This window comes from Hyperolius riggenbachi, chromosome 10 (assembly GCF_040937935.1).
Source record: "Hyperolius riggenbachi isolate aHypRig1 chromosome 10, aHypRig1.pri, whole genome shotgun sequence".
In the NCBI taxonomy this organism is placed as follows: domain Eukaryota; kingdom Metazoa; phylum Chordata; class Amphibia; order Anura; family Hyperoliidae; genus Hyperolius; species Hyperolius riggenbachi.
The window spans coordinates 29,687,802-29,703,415 of NC_090655.1; the positions used below are offsets into that span (position 1 = coordinate 29,687,802).

General features: G+C 44.1%; 1 protein-coding gene across 1 annotated transcript in view; it reads right to left on the reverse strand.

The window, feature by feature from the left end:
- Positions 1 to 12,859: 12,859 nt before the first annotated feature.
- Positions 12,860 to 15,614, reverse strand: part of LOC137533826 (C-X-C chemokine receptor type 6-like) — a 47,746-nt gene continuing 44,991 nt past the window's right edge. Inside the window, exon 3 of the transcript XR_011024224.1 lies at positions 12,860 to 12,924. The gene's annotated coding sequence lies outside the window, so the exon portion shown is untranslated. The remainder of the gene's footprint in view (positions 12,925 to 15,614) is intronic.

A 15,614-nucleotide genomic window follows, 5' to 3' on the forward strand; every position in this document is an offset into this window, starting at 1 on the left:
CACTCCCCCTGGTGTTGCCTAACCCTAACCACTCCCTCTGCAGAAACACCCTTTTACACATAGTAACGATAATATCTTTGATAACGTAAAATCTGTACATATAAACAATATAATATGACAAAAACTATAACATTGCAAACTTCTAAAACGATAACTACTTCAAAAACTATAATGTTCTAATTTTGTTAATGATTGTGGTGCCCTTTTTTCTGCTTTTTTCGCTGTATCAACGATAATTGCATTAAAATCTATGGCGGCGCCTTTTTTGTCCCCCCTCATCCTGCGCCCTTTTTTCCTGCTACCAATATTATCGTTTCTATGTCTAAAAGGGTGTTTCTGCAGGGGGAGTGGTTAGGGTTAGGCACCACTAGGGAAAGTGGGTAAGGTTAGACACCACCTCGAGGGCGGCTAGGGTTAGACAACACCCGGGGGGGGGGGGTTAGGGTTAGGTACCTCTGGGGTGGTTAGGGTTAGGGGGGATGGTTAGGGTTAGGCACCACCAGGGGAGGTGGTTAGGGTTAGGCACCACCAGGGGAGGTGGTTAGGGTTAGGCACCACCAGGGGAGGTGGTTAGGGTTAGGCACCACCAGGGGAGTGGTTAGTTTTAGGCAACACCAGGGGAGGGCTCTGTGTGAGAGTAGGGTTGGGTTAAGCTGTATTGTTGAATTACGTTACGATTTTTTTAACGTTAATATATTTTCATTATCAACTCCCGTCTTTTTTAATACGGTATTTATTGTTAACAAGTTTCGTTAATGGCGTTTATCGTTATTCAGATTTCATTATCCACCGGCGCTATTTCGTTATCCAGCCTGGCCCTTTTTACCTGGCGCCCTTTTTTCATGCACACGTTTCATTCCTTGAAAAAATTTGAAAGCTCTTTTTTTTCAATTGTTCATGTTCAAGAAATCTGATCGTATTTCCCATCTTTATTTGATAAAAGACGATTGAAAGTATTGAATTTTTCTGAACAATTTATATGAAAATTGAATGGTCAACAATTTTTCCACAATTATGAAAAAAAAAATTGAAACACACTTTTGTGGTGTGGGTGCTGTAGCAAGTACAGATAGAAAAAAGAAAAAAACCGCAGGGGTACCGGGAGCCCTTATGGTGTATTATCTTTCAGTAAGGTGGCTAGAAAGTAAGAGTAGTAATTATACTCACAAGTGTGGGTTGCTGCAGAAGCAACCACTCTGTATAGCATGTGGGGAAGTCCCGTCCCCACTCGGTCTTTAAATGGATCGGTCGCAGCTCCTCTAGGAAAAAAGTTTCACTTCTGGGTAGTAGTGAAGAGCCCCACTGAAGGGGTGATACTGGATCGTAGTTTCGAAAAAGAAAAGGAGGCACCCTTTTAATGCGTTCGATGTTATCTTATGCAAAGAGACTTCACTTGGTGTAGAATTAGGTAATTTTATTAGTAAAAGCACTATGGACAACGCGTTTCACGGTTCAAACCGCTTCCTCAGGTCAAGTAGAGGTGCTTAGGTGGGAGGACAAGTGGCGGGGCGCCAACTCACTTTGCATTAGATAACATCGAACGCATTACAAGGGCGCCTCCTTTTCTTTTTCGACACTTTTGTGGTACTTTTGTCAGATTTTTGAAATGTTACAATCAGTCAGAAAAATTGATTGCAATTATTGAAAAGATATGAAAAAAATTGTATAGTGTATGACCACCTTAAAGGACATCCGAGGAGAAAATAAACTGATGAGAAAAACAATTGTATCTATCCTCAGTCTCCTAAAAATGACTCTTTTAGTTTTATTATATCCTTAAATCTAGTTTTAAGTTGTTACTGTTTCATTGTCTCTGCTCAATGACACCTTCATTGAAGTATGCCAGAGCTCATATCTATGAATAATTGACCCTTTTTATCTCTTTCCTGCTCTCAAAAGCCATTTACTGACAGGAAAGTGTTTTATGGCTGTGACTCTGGTCGGGATCAGGTCGGACTGGGTCAGACTAGAGCATAACCCTCACTGATACAGTCCGACCCGATCCCGACCAGAGCAGAAACTGTCAATCCTGAAATTTAACTTTTTCAGGCAGAGAAAGAAACCAGGAACACAGCACAGTAATTTGTGTGTTTGGCACTGTACATACACATGTCTATCTCATCATGTCACATGTCGCCTCGGTTGTTCTTTAAAGGGGCACTATGGCGACATTTTTTTTTTTATTTAAATAAGTGCAAACATAGATAAATAAGAAGTACATTTTTTCCAGAATACAATAAGCCATAAATTACTTTTTTCCTATGTTGCTGTCACTTACAGTAGGTAGTAGTAATCTGACAGAAGTGACAGGTTTTGGACTAACCCATCTCTTCATAGGGGATACTCAGGGATATATTTATTTTCAAAAGCACTTAGTGACTGGCAGTTACTCTGTCCAACAGCCAAAAAACTGTGTAGCGAGCAGGAAGGCTGGCCAGCATCATTATTTAAATCCATTTTAGAGAACATCTTTATAAAGAATAAAAGCCTTGCTGAGAATCCCCTATGAAGAGTTGGACTAGTCCAAAACCTGTCACTTCTGTCATATTTCTACTACCTACTGTAAGTGACAGCAACATAGGAGAATAGTAATTTATGGCTCATTTTACTCTGGAAAAAACATTCTTTTTATTTGACTATGTTTGCACATATTTTCCATTTTACAATTTTTCGCCATAGTGCCCCTTTAGGTGTTTTATTATGTTTGAGACGCTCTGTCCTGTGCCACACTGTTGGCCCACCTCCACCCTTCATCAAAGACACAAAAAGTATTGCTTGAATGTTCCAGCAACACGTTTGTATACCATTGGGTCTTCTTAGTGTCCCCCACAGGATCAGGTCCGGTCTGGCCCTGGCAAACCGGGTGTGTTGGCCTGTGTTTACCGCAGGCCAATGCGACTCCAGTAAAAATCTATGGGGCCTTTCACACCAACCCGATGCACCTGACGTGACATAATCGCCGCAACCCTGCTGCGAGCACATACCTACGTTACCGTCAACTCGCCCGGTGACATGCGATGGACAGAAAGTCATGTAAGTCTAAGTCTATGGCAATGCGTGTATTTTTTAAAATGACTGCGGTAGCGTAGCGGCACGCATGCAGGGAATCATATTTTATCAATACACTTCCACACAATTCCTCTTTTCGGCCACAAGTGAGCGCTAGAGAGCCTCACTCCCTGCTTGGCCTGCTGCCAGATGGGGATTACTGCGTATTAACACGGAATTCTCCGAAGGCTGTTTTTGGTGTTGTGATGCGACCATGGCATCGCACTGCCATGCTAAGCCGGTTATCAGTGTGAAACTGGCCTCAGAGACAGCCCTACACACCTGAAAAGGGGATATCATTTGCAAGAGACAATCCATATCTCCTTCTTGGCATCCAAGACAGGGGCGTAACAATAGACCCTGCAAGGGATGCAGTCGCAGGGTGGCCCAGAAGCCACAGGGGCACCTGCCCCGAGAGACTGACAACTAACGGCACGGAGAGGAAAAAACGTTCTGCTTCCTGCACAATTGTTCTAATGACTTCATCTGCTCAGCCGCTGATAAGTAATCCATACAAAGTTTTGCAGACAAAGTTTTGTAGACAGTCCCTATTCAGTGTGCAGCAGGCTCTTCTGTGCAGCCCCCAACCTCTCTACCCCGCCCCAAGTGCTCTGTACTGTAGTGATGCTGGAGAAGTCTGCAGAGCCAGTTTTGCTCAATCTTAGATGGACAGAGTGAGTGTAAAAAGCTGAGGCTGGGAGCACACTTGTCTGTCGGCTTTCTGTATGCGTTTTCTGCACACCATGGCCCGTATGCAATTTGTTTTTTCTCCTGAGTTTTCTTCTAGGTGAAATGTTTAAACTTGCAAATAAAATGCCTTTTAACCCCCAGCAAGCAAGAAAATACTCAAAATACAGTAGTTTTGATAATACTCTGTTACCTAATTGTTGGTACTTTTTCAATTGCAGAGTGCTGGAAAGTTAATTTAACCTCTTGAGGACTGCAGGGCTAAACCCCCCTAGTGACCAGACCATTTTTAGTAAAAAAGGCCACTGCAGCTTTAAGGCCAAGCTGCAGGGCCGCACACCATAGCACACAAGAGATTCCCCCCCCCCCTTTTCTCCCCACCAACAGAGCTCTCTGTTGGTGGGGTCTGATCGCTCCCCCCATGTTTATTTTTTTTTTAAATAAATATTTTAGTTTGTGTTTAAAAAGAACAAAGACCTGTTCCTTTAAAATCTTTCCTTCCCTCCTTTCCTCCCTCCACCCAGCCAGCCAATCACGGCGATCAGCTGTCATAGGCTTCACCCTATGAGAGCCGATCGCTCTCTTGTCCCCCCTGCTGATCGCAGCGCTGCACAGAGTAAATAGATGGCGATCACGCCGTCTAACAGTCTCCCGAGACTGAAGGCGGGGCGGAGCTCCGCCCCCCAAGCAGGAGATGCGCGCGCAGCGTGCGCGCGATCTCCTGCAAATGTAAGCCCCAGGACTTTACGCCAATCGGCGTTAGGCGGTCCTGGGGCTGCCACCGCGGCCACGCCCATCGGCGTGACGCGGTCGGCAACAGGTTAATACAAAATGGAAACTCAGGTGAAAAAGTTAACTGCATATGGGCCAATGTGTGTCTGTATGTGTGAAAACATGCACGATTTATCACAAAAGAAAATGCCTGTAAGTGCTTCACTGCTGTCAGTTTTCATCAGCATGGGGAAAACACATTCACGTGTGCACTAGCCAATTAAATAACAATGGTTCTCAGTTTACCTGTGCAGAAACCGGGGGGAGGCTTTGTGGTAGTGGTGTTTGGCAGGAGAGGGCCCTAACCTGGTGATTTCTAGTTACACCCTTGATAGGTGTTTAAAGAGAACCAGAGATGAAGCACCCTCATGTATTTTACCATATATATCAGTGGGGACATGATAGGTGTTTACTGTCATGTTCCAGTTGATTTATATGGTAAAATACATGAGGGTGCTTCGTCTCTGGTTCTCTTTAAAGAAAACCTGAACTGAAAATTAAAAGTCAAAATAACCATACACAGGTCATACTTACCTCCTCCTGTGTAGTCTACTCCTCAGTGTCTTTTTCCTCTTCTGCGTCCTCTCTGTCCACTGTGATCAATGGAATTCTCCGTCCTCCATTTTGAAAATGGCCATTACCCCATAACAGCTTCCTGGTCAGCACACTGTTAAACTGTTATATCACCCACTTGAGCCATAGGGAAAAATGGACACATCAGTTCTCCTCTTAGCTGTAACTGACAGCAACTGATATATAACTGACAGCAACTGATATATTTCAGTTCTGACAAAATGTTGTCAGAGCTGGAAGGGATCACTGTAAGAAGAAAACGGTGAGCTTCTGAGAGGAACTGATGGTAAGGTAACGATGTAATGTTCATTTGAAGTTACCTCATGTGTTTATTTTAAATAATTTTACTCAGTACAGGTTCTCTTTAAGTTTACAAAGGCTAATTTACCAAGACAAATGCAAGAAAAATCCAGAGACAAAAGTGGAGCAAAGAAACCAATGGAATCACTTGACCTTCTTTCAACAGGTGGGACCTGATTGGCTACTCTGGGCAATTGCACCACTTTCACTCCCGTTTTCTTTACACCTGTTTTGATACATCCATCCCGTTTCTGTTCTCCTACTGCGGCAGTAGCTCACCGCAGGGAGGTTTTCCATCACAACTTGTTACGACGACTTTAGAAATACAACTGTAAGAAGATGAATAGGAGATGTGAATGAGATTTTTGAGAAGGAAAAAAAAAGCCTTAAAAACAATATTTTATTAATAAATAAAGTCAGCATCTACAGCAAGGCATCAAGGTAATATATTTGCAGCATATCATTTGTAGCATTTTGGAGCAGTTTACATTTCACGCATATACCACAATGGCTATAGACATGTAGACACTGGGGATAGAATGATTATGTATTATTATGTATAATAATAATAATAATAATAATAATAATAATAATAATAATAATAAAAATAATAATAATTATTATTATTATTATTTCTATAGCGCTAACATCTTCTGTAGCACTGTACATAATACAAAACAAATATTGGGAAACATATATACATTATCATTATTGCAGAAATGTGGTACTGACAGCACTCCTGTAGTGTAGAAGTCGATGTGCCAGGTCACTGGGTCTCGCAGCATTCGAGGCCCAAACTTGATCCAAAGGAAGTGAGGACCGGCACCATCAGGTAAGTATTTAGTTCTTTATTATAGACAGATGAACAGGTGCATTAAAGCATATCAGCGACGTTTCGGAGGATAATCCCTCCTTTATCAAGCTCTGTCCGTGTCTAAATGGATATATTCAACTTTTCTCATCACATTTATATATGGAATGAACCAATCATAGTGTTGTAGCCAATTTTGGCGACCAATTCCCATCAGTCCCGCAAAGCGGACTTGATAGGGGACTGCTACTAAATATGCACACTATGGCAGCCAGTGAAGACCTGACGTACACGGGTCACGTGTGGGTCAGCGGCACACAGACACTCCCAACGAGGCGCCAACCAGTGGAGAGAGGAAGATGGCAAAACGTCATCAGGTTCACGCCCCCACTAGGAGCGGACCTGATGGGAAACCTCTACCACCAGAACGTAGCGAAGCCACGCCCCAATATGACGCCTCACGCCAGACACCGTGCGGCGAGATGTAAACAAAGCGCCCACGTGTCTGGATGGAGCGTTGTGCGCCGCCCACGCCCGCCGCAGTGTCCCATTTCGCCAGGAATAGACCCTGCAGATACAATAAGGAACATTAGAAAATCATAACAGTAATAAAATACAAATAATAGACCAACAGAAGTGGACACAACAAGCCCATATAGCCACCAAAAAACAAATGTCCGTATCACAAGAGCAACACCAGACAATATCAAGGACTAAAGATCCAATCAAGATTATATAAAAGGCAACATATCATAGTCCCTATTCATGCCACGCAGCTCTAAGGTGTCCAATCTGCGAATCCAGATAGCTTCTTTATAAAGTAATCTCTTAACCAGGGGCGCCTCTAGGCATAGGCAGTACAGGCCATTGCCTGGAGTACCATTGGTCCTGGGGGGCACCATGTTGCTGGATTAAGCCCCACCCCCAAATTAAGCCCCACCCAAAATTAAGCCACACCCCTGTGGGTTTTCTATTACTTGCTTCTGCTGCATCTACTTAGCGTAAGTTGCAGGCAGCTGACACCTCTGTGCCTTGTGCATCCTTCTTTCATCCTTTGTGCCATCTCTGCCTCCTTCTGTGCCCTTTGTGCCTCCTTCTGTCCCCCTGTGCCTTCTTATGTCTCCTTTGCCTTTATTTGTCCCCTTGTGCTACCTCTGCCTCCTGTTCCTCCTTCAGTCCCACTCTGCCTCCTTCTGTCCCCCTGTGCCTCCTTCTGTATCCCTTTGTGCCTCCTTCTGTCTCCATGTGGCTCTTCAGTCCCCATGTGCCACCTCTGTCCCCTGCGCCTTCCTCTGTCCCCCGGCGCCTCCTTCTGTGCCCCTTTGTGCCTCCTGTCTCCGTGTGCCTTCTTTAGTCCCCCGTGACTCCTTCTGTCCCCTTTGTGCCTCATTCTGACCCATTGTAGAGGGTGCCAGGCCGACCATGCGGTCATGAGTGCTGTGCGGGGGGGACCGCGGTCCCCCCTCCACCAGATGTTGTGTCCCCAGGTGGTGAACAGGCTTGCAGCGTTCACTGACCCGCAGCCCGTAAGCTCACTTCTGCAGCCTTACATTACGTGTATTTTCTGGTGAAACACTGCCCGCATTGCAAATTTTCTGATGAACTGCAACCGCATTATGCAACCTCATTTCCTGGTGAAACGCTGCCGCATTATGATTATTTTCATGGAAGGGCGCCACAGATTTTCTCGCCTGGAGTGACAAAATGGCTAGAGGCACCCCTGCTCTTAACTCTATCTCCTCCCCGTCTAAGGGGGGAGGGGCAGGGACGGATCTAGACCAAGTTGCCCCAAGTTGCGCCTGGGGCAAGGTCAGGTTTTGGCGCCTAAACTGCCATTCCCCATCCAAATTTTGCCGCCTTTTTAAGAATTCAACAATTTGCGCCTGGGGCAAGAGACCCGCTTGCTCCCCCCTAGATCCGTCCCTGGGGAGGGGGGTATTTGTTCCAAGATCTGGAATCGCAGTTGGCTCACAGAGTGATGTGCCTGCATGAAGTGACAGGGAACTGCAAGTTCCTTAACATTATTTCTGATGGTGCTCTTGTGAGCAGACAATCTAACCTTCATAGGCTGTGTAGTCTGTCCTAAGTATAAAAGGCCACAAGGGCACTTTTACGCATATGTTACGGCCAGAACCCGAAGTTTGGCCAGAACTGGAAGTGGCCGGCCACTTCGGGTTCTGGCCGGCCAATGTGCGAACTGGCCGCTGCGCTGCGGCCAATGTGAGAAATGCAACAATTCCTATAAGGTTAATGTTATGTTGTGGCCGCAGCGCAGCGGGCAAATGTATCACATCTTAGTTTATTCAATGAAATTAAGCCGCCGGCTTTTTCTCTGCCTCTCTCCTCCCCCCGCCTCTCTCTCCTCCCCCCGCCTCTCTCTCCTTCTCTTATGGGCAGCCAGAGGGGACACGCGTGTCCAGGAGAGTCGTTCGTCGCGGCAGGAGAGCAGAGCGGGGAGGCTGCAGACATTGCTTCTGCCAGCACCCGCTCTGCAAGAACGGCAGGATTCCCTGCTGCGACGAACGACTCCGGAGGGACACGCGTGTCCACGCCCGGCTGCCCATAGGAGAGCGAGAGAGGCGGGGGGGGGAGGAGAGCGAGAGAGGCGGGGGGGAGGAGGAGAGAGAGGCAGATAAAAAAGGCAGTTCGCACATTGTCGCCGGCTTAATTTCATTGAATAAACTAAAGATGTGATACATTTGCCCGCTGCGCTGCGGCCACAACATAACATTAACCTTACAGGAATTGTTGCATTTCGCACATTGGCCGCAGCGCAGCGGCCAGTTCGCACATTGGCTGGCCAGAACCCGAAGTGGCCGGCCACTTCTAGTTCTGGCCAAACTTCGGGTTCTGGCCGTAACATATACACTACATATTTTGAATTACAATCAAATTGTCCATTGATCCTAAATTTGCTACCTTTATGTGGATGGCAAATGTCTGACCCCTTAATAACACTACTGCAATGCACACAGTTAAGGCACGGATATGTGCCATTGGATCTTCTAGAAACTACTTTCCTAACTACATTAGTGCCAAGATCTGCATGTACCAATCTATCCTCAATGATGGAGCTCGTTTATATGACATCAATGGGTAACTCTGAAATTCCTCAATGTCAGCAAAATTGTCTCTAAGCATAGGCCAGTTACTACGTATAATGTTCGCTATCCTCTCGCTATATACATTATATTGGCTAACAAAAGGTATGCGCTTGTTGTGTCCCCTCCTGCGGTTGGTCCTATCTGATCTGTCCCTCTGTAATTGGCTCCTTGCCCTGCCCAGGACCTGCCGAGGATATCCTCTCTGAATAAACTTGTTTTCTAACTCATCAAGTCTAACCTCTCTCGTGGTACTATCTTCTACTATTCTCTGTATTCGCTGGAATTGACTAATAGGTATAGACAACTTTGTGGCAGGTGGGTGGAAGCTATTGAAACGCAATGTGGAATTTGTGTCCGTAGGTTTAATATATAAGTCTGTGCTTAACCTACCCTCAGACACTCGCACCATTGCGTCCAAGTAGCTTACCTCCCGGCTGTCAGTATGCAACGTAAGTCGTATATCTCTACAGCTAGCATGTAATTCTTCCACAAACTGGACCAGACTCGAATGTGGCCCCGCCCACACGCAAAACACATCATCTATGTAGCGGGAGGTAAGCTATTTGGATGCAATGGTGAAATACAGTATATCCTTGTTATAATAAACTCGGGTATAGTAAACTACCTCTCCAGGCAGGGCCGGTTCAAGTAACAATGGGGCCCTAGGGCAAAAATTAACCTGGGGGCCCCAAAACAGACACCCCCCCGACCAAAAATCGTCATTAGAGGCCCTTTGTTGCAGCCAAATGTCCCTCCTAGGCCCCTGAGCTGGCTGATGACCCTCCCCCAATCAACTCCCAACTTAACAGACTCTGCAGAGTCCCTGGGGAGCAACAGCTAAGATGGGGAGGGACACCTTGGGGGCCCCTACAGGCTCTGGGGCCCTGGGGCAATTGCCTATTTTTTCCTATGGTAGCTCCGGCCCTGTCTCCAGGTCCCAGCCAGTCTCCATGGGAGCAACGCCTAGTATAGTAAGCTTGGTTAATAATAAAACTTCTGTATTAGTAAACATGCTTTTGGCCCTTACATGATGCTGACTCTGGATATAGTAAACAGTGGGCGGTGCAGTAGGCTGGTTGCAAGTTAGTTGATGCCTCATAACATTTGTAAGACAAGAAGAATGGCAACAGTGCTGGATATACTGGATATACAGTACTGTAAAGTACAGATATACAGTACTATACAAATACGGTAAGAAGCCTGCAAGTGCTTGTACTGTATCTCAATCAAATGGAAGGACAGTGCTGTTCCTTTGCAACAGAGAACGTACTTAGTCATGCTGGGCCATTTCTAGCACAATTTCTGATATATTAAGCTTCTGATATAGTAAACCACTTGTCCTGTCCCGTGGAGTTTACTATAACAAGATTATACTGTAATGCTCTGGTAAAAGGTGATGGTGGGGGTAGGTAGGCTTATGTCCTGAAAAGGAAAGTATTTTCCAGAAAAACCAGTATCCTTAAGAGTGGTACATCTTATCAGGATTGCATTATAGCTGTAACTCTGCTGGTGTGTTCAATACATTGCAACTTTGTTTGCAGCACTGTCAGGCGTGCTCTTGCCTTCGGTTTTACATTTTATTAGTATGCATGTAAATACTCGGTACAACCCATATACCAATAGGATCACTAGCCCTACTAATGTTATTATGAAGATTAAACCAGAAAACGTGTTACTGGGCCAGTAGCTGGTTCCTAAACTATCAAAACGGTTCAAGGCTTTGGTGTCTGATCTGAGGACTTCCCTAGCTGGTCCTCGCAAGTCATCCATCCTATGAGTGTCAATAGAATCAAGCACAGAACTATTTTCATACCAGGTACAACAGGTATCATTTAACAGCATACACATCCCTGCTTGGGCAGCAAGGCTGATGTCCAGGGCTAATTTTATCTGTAAATTCCTTTTATGTAAAATCCTAAGGTCTATGGATGCATCTTTGAGTGTTGCTTCAGTTTTATTAAAGTATGCATCTAACAGCTGACTATAATTATTCAAGGCAAAAGATATCTTCTTGTTCATCAAATTATAGCCTCCTCCCCAGGTACTACCAAAGAGGGACCACATTTTATCCCCAAATAAGAATATTTCCCTTTTGGATTTATGTGAATAGTCCTTGTGTGCTTGAGTATCATCTAAGTGTCCATATGGGATTTTATTCATGTGGACATCATTATCACTAAGAACCGCTAGTGCAGGGGCTAAGGTGGCCAGATAGCAGGTACCATAGCTTCCTATGGGTAACCAGGAGTATGCATTTGGCCCACACACCCAATAGTATCCATCTCTTAGGGCTGGGCCAGTGTAATTGTTAAGCGATTTGAAAGTGGATTCATTCAAAACAGTAGGGTACCCACTGAGTCCAAACTTATAGAGATTACTTACGAAGGGTGAGCTATCTGAGCAATTCCTAACTATAGGAATAGTACTTACATCAAAACAGTGTTCCGCCCTATTGGTTACATTACAAAATGTCCATCCCTTGGTTTTGCTATATAAACTGCAAACAGTGATATTCCTTGTTGCAGTGGAGATTCTCCAGGGCTTGGCATGAGAAATATTAGGATAATAGTCCTCTAAATGTAATGTGTATGGTGAGCCTTGGCAGTTTGATCTTCCCAACGCTACCAATGTTTCGTCACTTCTATTCCTAGTGGGGAGATTCTTATTTATCACCATGCATATGGGTGTGTCAATCTTCTGTCTAAACTTCATCACTGACAATGCTATCTTTTCCCAGGGCCTAACCCCGGTTAAATTATTCATACCAAAATGAAAGTCGTTGGTCCAGAAATCAGAGCGGTTCATTAACATGGAACTATTGACGGGTATGGGTACCATAGGGATTCCCTCTGAATGGTGGGGTAAACGGGTACAAATCCAGCATCTAGACAAATTCCCTTTTTCTGCTGCAAAGTTATGTAACTGGTGTAAAGTATTCTGTGATAAAATACTTCGGTACTGTCTATGTAGGGGTGTGACGTTTGTCTGTCTACAAAGGTGTGGTAAGTCTTCAGGATAGTAAAGACAAGTAGCTAAAAACCATATCATAAGACTAAACATAAGCAAGACTGTGCTCGTATATTTACAAAGTGGGCATGCCCCACGGCTAGAAATTGTTTTCATTCTTCAGTGCAGGCTGAGACCTCTAATTTGGGAGTCCAGATGTTTCTTGCACACTCGTCTTCTCATGCAGACTGGGTGTCTCAGGTACACTCCTCACTCCGATTATAGTCTTTTAGTGGCTGGGTAGTGCTGGATAAAGGGCTCTGCCTCTGGCACAGGAGACCTGGGTTTGAATCTTGCCTCTTACTGTTCAGTAAGCCAGCACCTATTCAGTAAGGAGACCTTGGGAAGGACTCCTTAGCACTGTTACTGCCTATAGAGTGCGCCCTAGTGGCTGCAGCTTTGGCGCTTTGAGTCCGCCTGGAGAAATGCGCAACATAAATGTTCTGTGTCTTGTCTTTACAGGTGATGGTGCTTTTATTACTTGTGATGCGTGGATCCAGGAAGGTGAATCATCTGTGAGGACTGCTGTCACTGGGGGTTCGAAGGGTGGATCTAAGGAGCCCTTTTTGTGGAGTGCTTTAACCAAGACTAGATCTCCAGGTTTGAAAGGCTGAATTGGTTCACCTGTAGGGAGTAAAAAAGAAAGAGACACGTCACCAATTTTTCAATAAGGTTTGCCACGTATTGGTCCTGGATTTGCTGTAGGTCACCTGGGAGGAAAGTTAATGGGTCTCTGGACCATGGTGTGGGAAATGGTTTTCCCATCAGAATCTCAAATGGTGATAGTTTATCGAGCTCTGAGCAATTTTCCCCTATCAACGCTGCTCTCATTCATTCACCAATAACTTTATTACTACTTATCACACCTAAATGATGTATATATTGTATTGCTAAACTCACAGGTGGTGTTAAATACTATTCCCTCATTAATATCGATGATTACAAGACCTTATTTGCAAAAATAATAGTAATATACCATGGCATACATATTTAAAAAGCCAAGTTTGTAAGGTAACAATATATGTATTTTCTTTTATATTCTGTCACTTTGTTTTAATTTTACAAGTCTTTTATTTTGGTACAGAATATGCAAAAATTGTATCGGTTTTTGATTCAGTTTGTCACTGAAAATAATACACAGGACATAGGCCTCAACCCTAAAACCCCTTTAAATCTATTCTAGTACTTATCACATTTACAGTTAAACTGTTACTGCATGTGTCTCATGTAGTTTTTCTAAAACTTTACCAAGTTTAATCATAATTTTGAAAATTACTTTTTATGTTTGAGATTGAGTTTGTCCCTACCTATTTTTTTATGAGACATGGGTCCAAGCTTTAAAACACACCAGAATATATTACGGTTAAAATGATCACGTCACAGTTAAAATGATACCACATGTGCCTCATTAGTAGCAAACTGGTGGTGCACTTTCCACATCTACACTGGATGTACATTTACATCCTGTTTGCATTAAGTTTAACAGGGTTATGCTGGGCATACACGGTAGGATCCTTCCTTAACAATCGAGCCGCTGATGGCTCGATTGATTATTTCCGACAGGTCCGATGACCCGCCGGATCGATTCCCCGCTCGATCCCAGCGGGCGGACAATAGCGGGGAATCGAGCGGAAGATAAGGAGCGCCTGCGGGGGCGAGCGGGAATTGATCCGGCCGCCCGCGGGGATGAGCGGGGACGCGCCGAGAGTCGATCCGGCGGCTAATAGAGCCGCCGGGTCGACTCGTGTATGCCCAGTATTAGTCCCAGTGTGAGCAATCAGGTATCCATTGCCTGCAATAGTTCTCCATACTCAGAAAACTCATACAGTTAGTTTAGTTTGTGGCTGGGGGCCAACAGTCGTGTGCCTGCAACTAGTGACCTGTGTTTTACAGAACTGCGTTTTTGACTTTGAGACTTTGTGGTGGTGCTGTGCCAGATAATTGAGAAGAGAAGTACTGTCTAATATATATGCTTGTTCAGTAGGACTATACAAAAGAATATCATTGGCATAAGATAAGAGAGTGGAGCTATGTGCAGGTTGCCATGATGCAAGAACATACTAGAGGGTGATGAAGTAAACAGTGTGGCTGTCCACATGTCTCTGGGGCAATGTTGTCCAGGAATATTGTCTGCCTTGGAAGGTAAATGCCATTGGAGGTTGTGAATCCTCGTGTAAAGGTATGTTAACAAATGAATTTCTTAAAGTGGACCTGAACTCTTGCCCAGGACAAAAGGAAAACTTAGAGAAATGCACCCTGTATGAATTTAGAGAGTTTAGCCTGTTTAATTCCCCTTCATTTGTGTCTAATCACAAGTTGTAATTTGATCTCTCCCCTGTGTCAACTGACTGCCACGGCAGAGATGGCAGATAAGTACATTTGAAAGCACAGGATGTTAACAATATGTCTGCTTCCATGAATCAGGAAGTAGAAACAGTACAGATTTTTTTTTTTTTATGAGAAAACAATTTTTATTTTGTAATGTAAAACATACAGTCAACAATAAAAACATTTATAGCATGTCCCGGTCTCTTCCCCAGGCCCATCCCACATTCTCTCCCCTTATACAGAATGCAAAAGAATCATTCAACAACATAGATAGAAGATACATAATGATAAAAATTAAATATCAATATGGAACGTAGATAGCTATTTCTTCCAAATCTTATAGAATTTTTTAACTGAGTCTCTGTTCTCATATATGTTTTTATATATAGGTAGATCATTGTTGACATGTGAACTAAATTCTGAAATTGTTGGTGCGTGGGTTTTTTTCCAGGCTAGTGCTATAGCCCTTCTAGCATAAAATAGTAGCAGTTGGGCGAGGTATATCTTTTTTCCCCCAGTGTGGTATTTCCAAAGTGGTTAAGAAGCATGGCTAGGTTTGTGAAGGGTATTTGAGGGCCAATAATTGTCGTTAATAAATCATGTATCTGTGACCAGAAAGGATGAATTATTGGGCATTCCCAAAAGATGTGAATGAAGCCCGCATTCCCAGCCCCACATCTCCAACAGACATCAGACGTGCCATGATGCATATGAGATAGCCTTCGAGGAGTAACATAGGTTCTATAAAGATACTTGAGAGCAGTTAGTCTATGACGAGCTGCAATAGGAGTTTTTCTGAAATCAGATACAATACCTTCCCAGTCCTTCTCAGAAAGTTCTTGGAAGTCACGTTGCCATGCTCTAAGGGTTTTTTTTGAAAGGGATAGTCTCATGTGAGAGTAATAGATTATATAGTTGGGATGTGATTCCCGTTAAAATGAACCTTAAGCGAACAAAATAAATTGAGTTTTACTCACCTGGGGCTT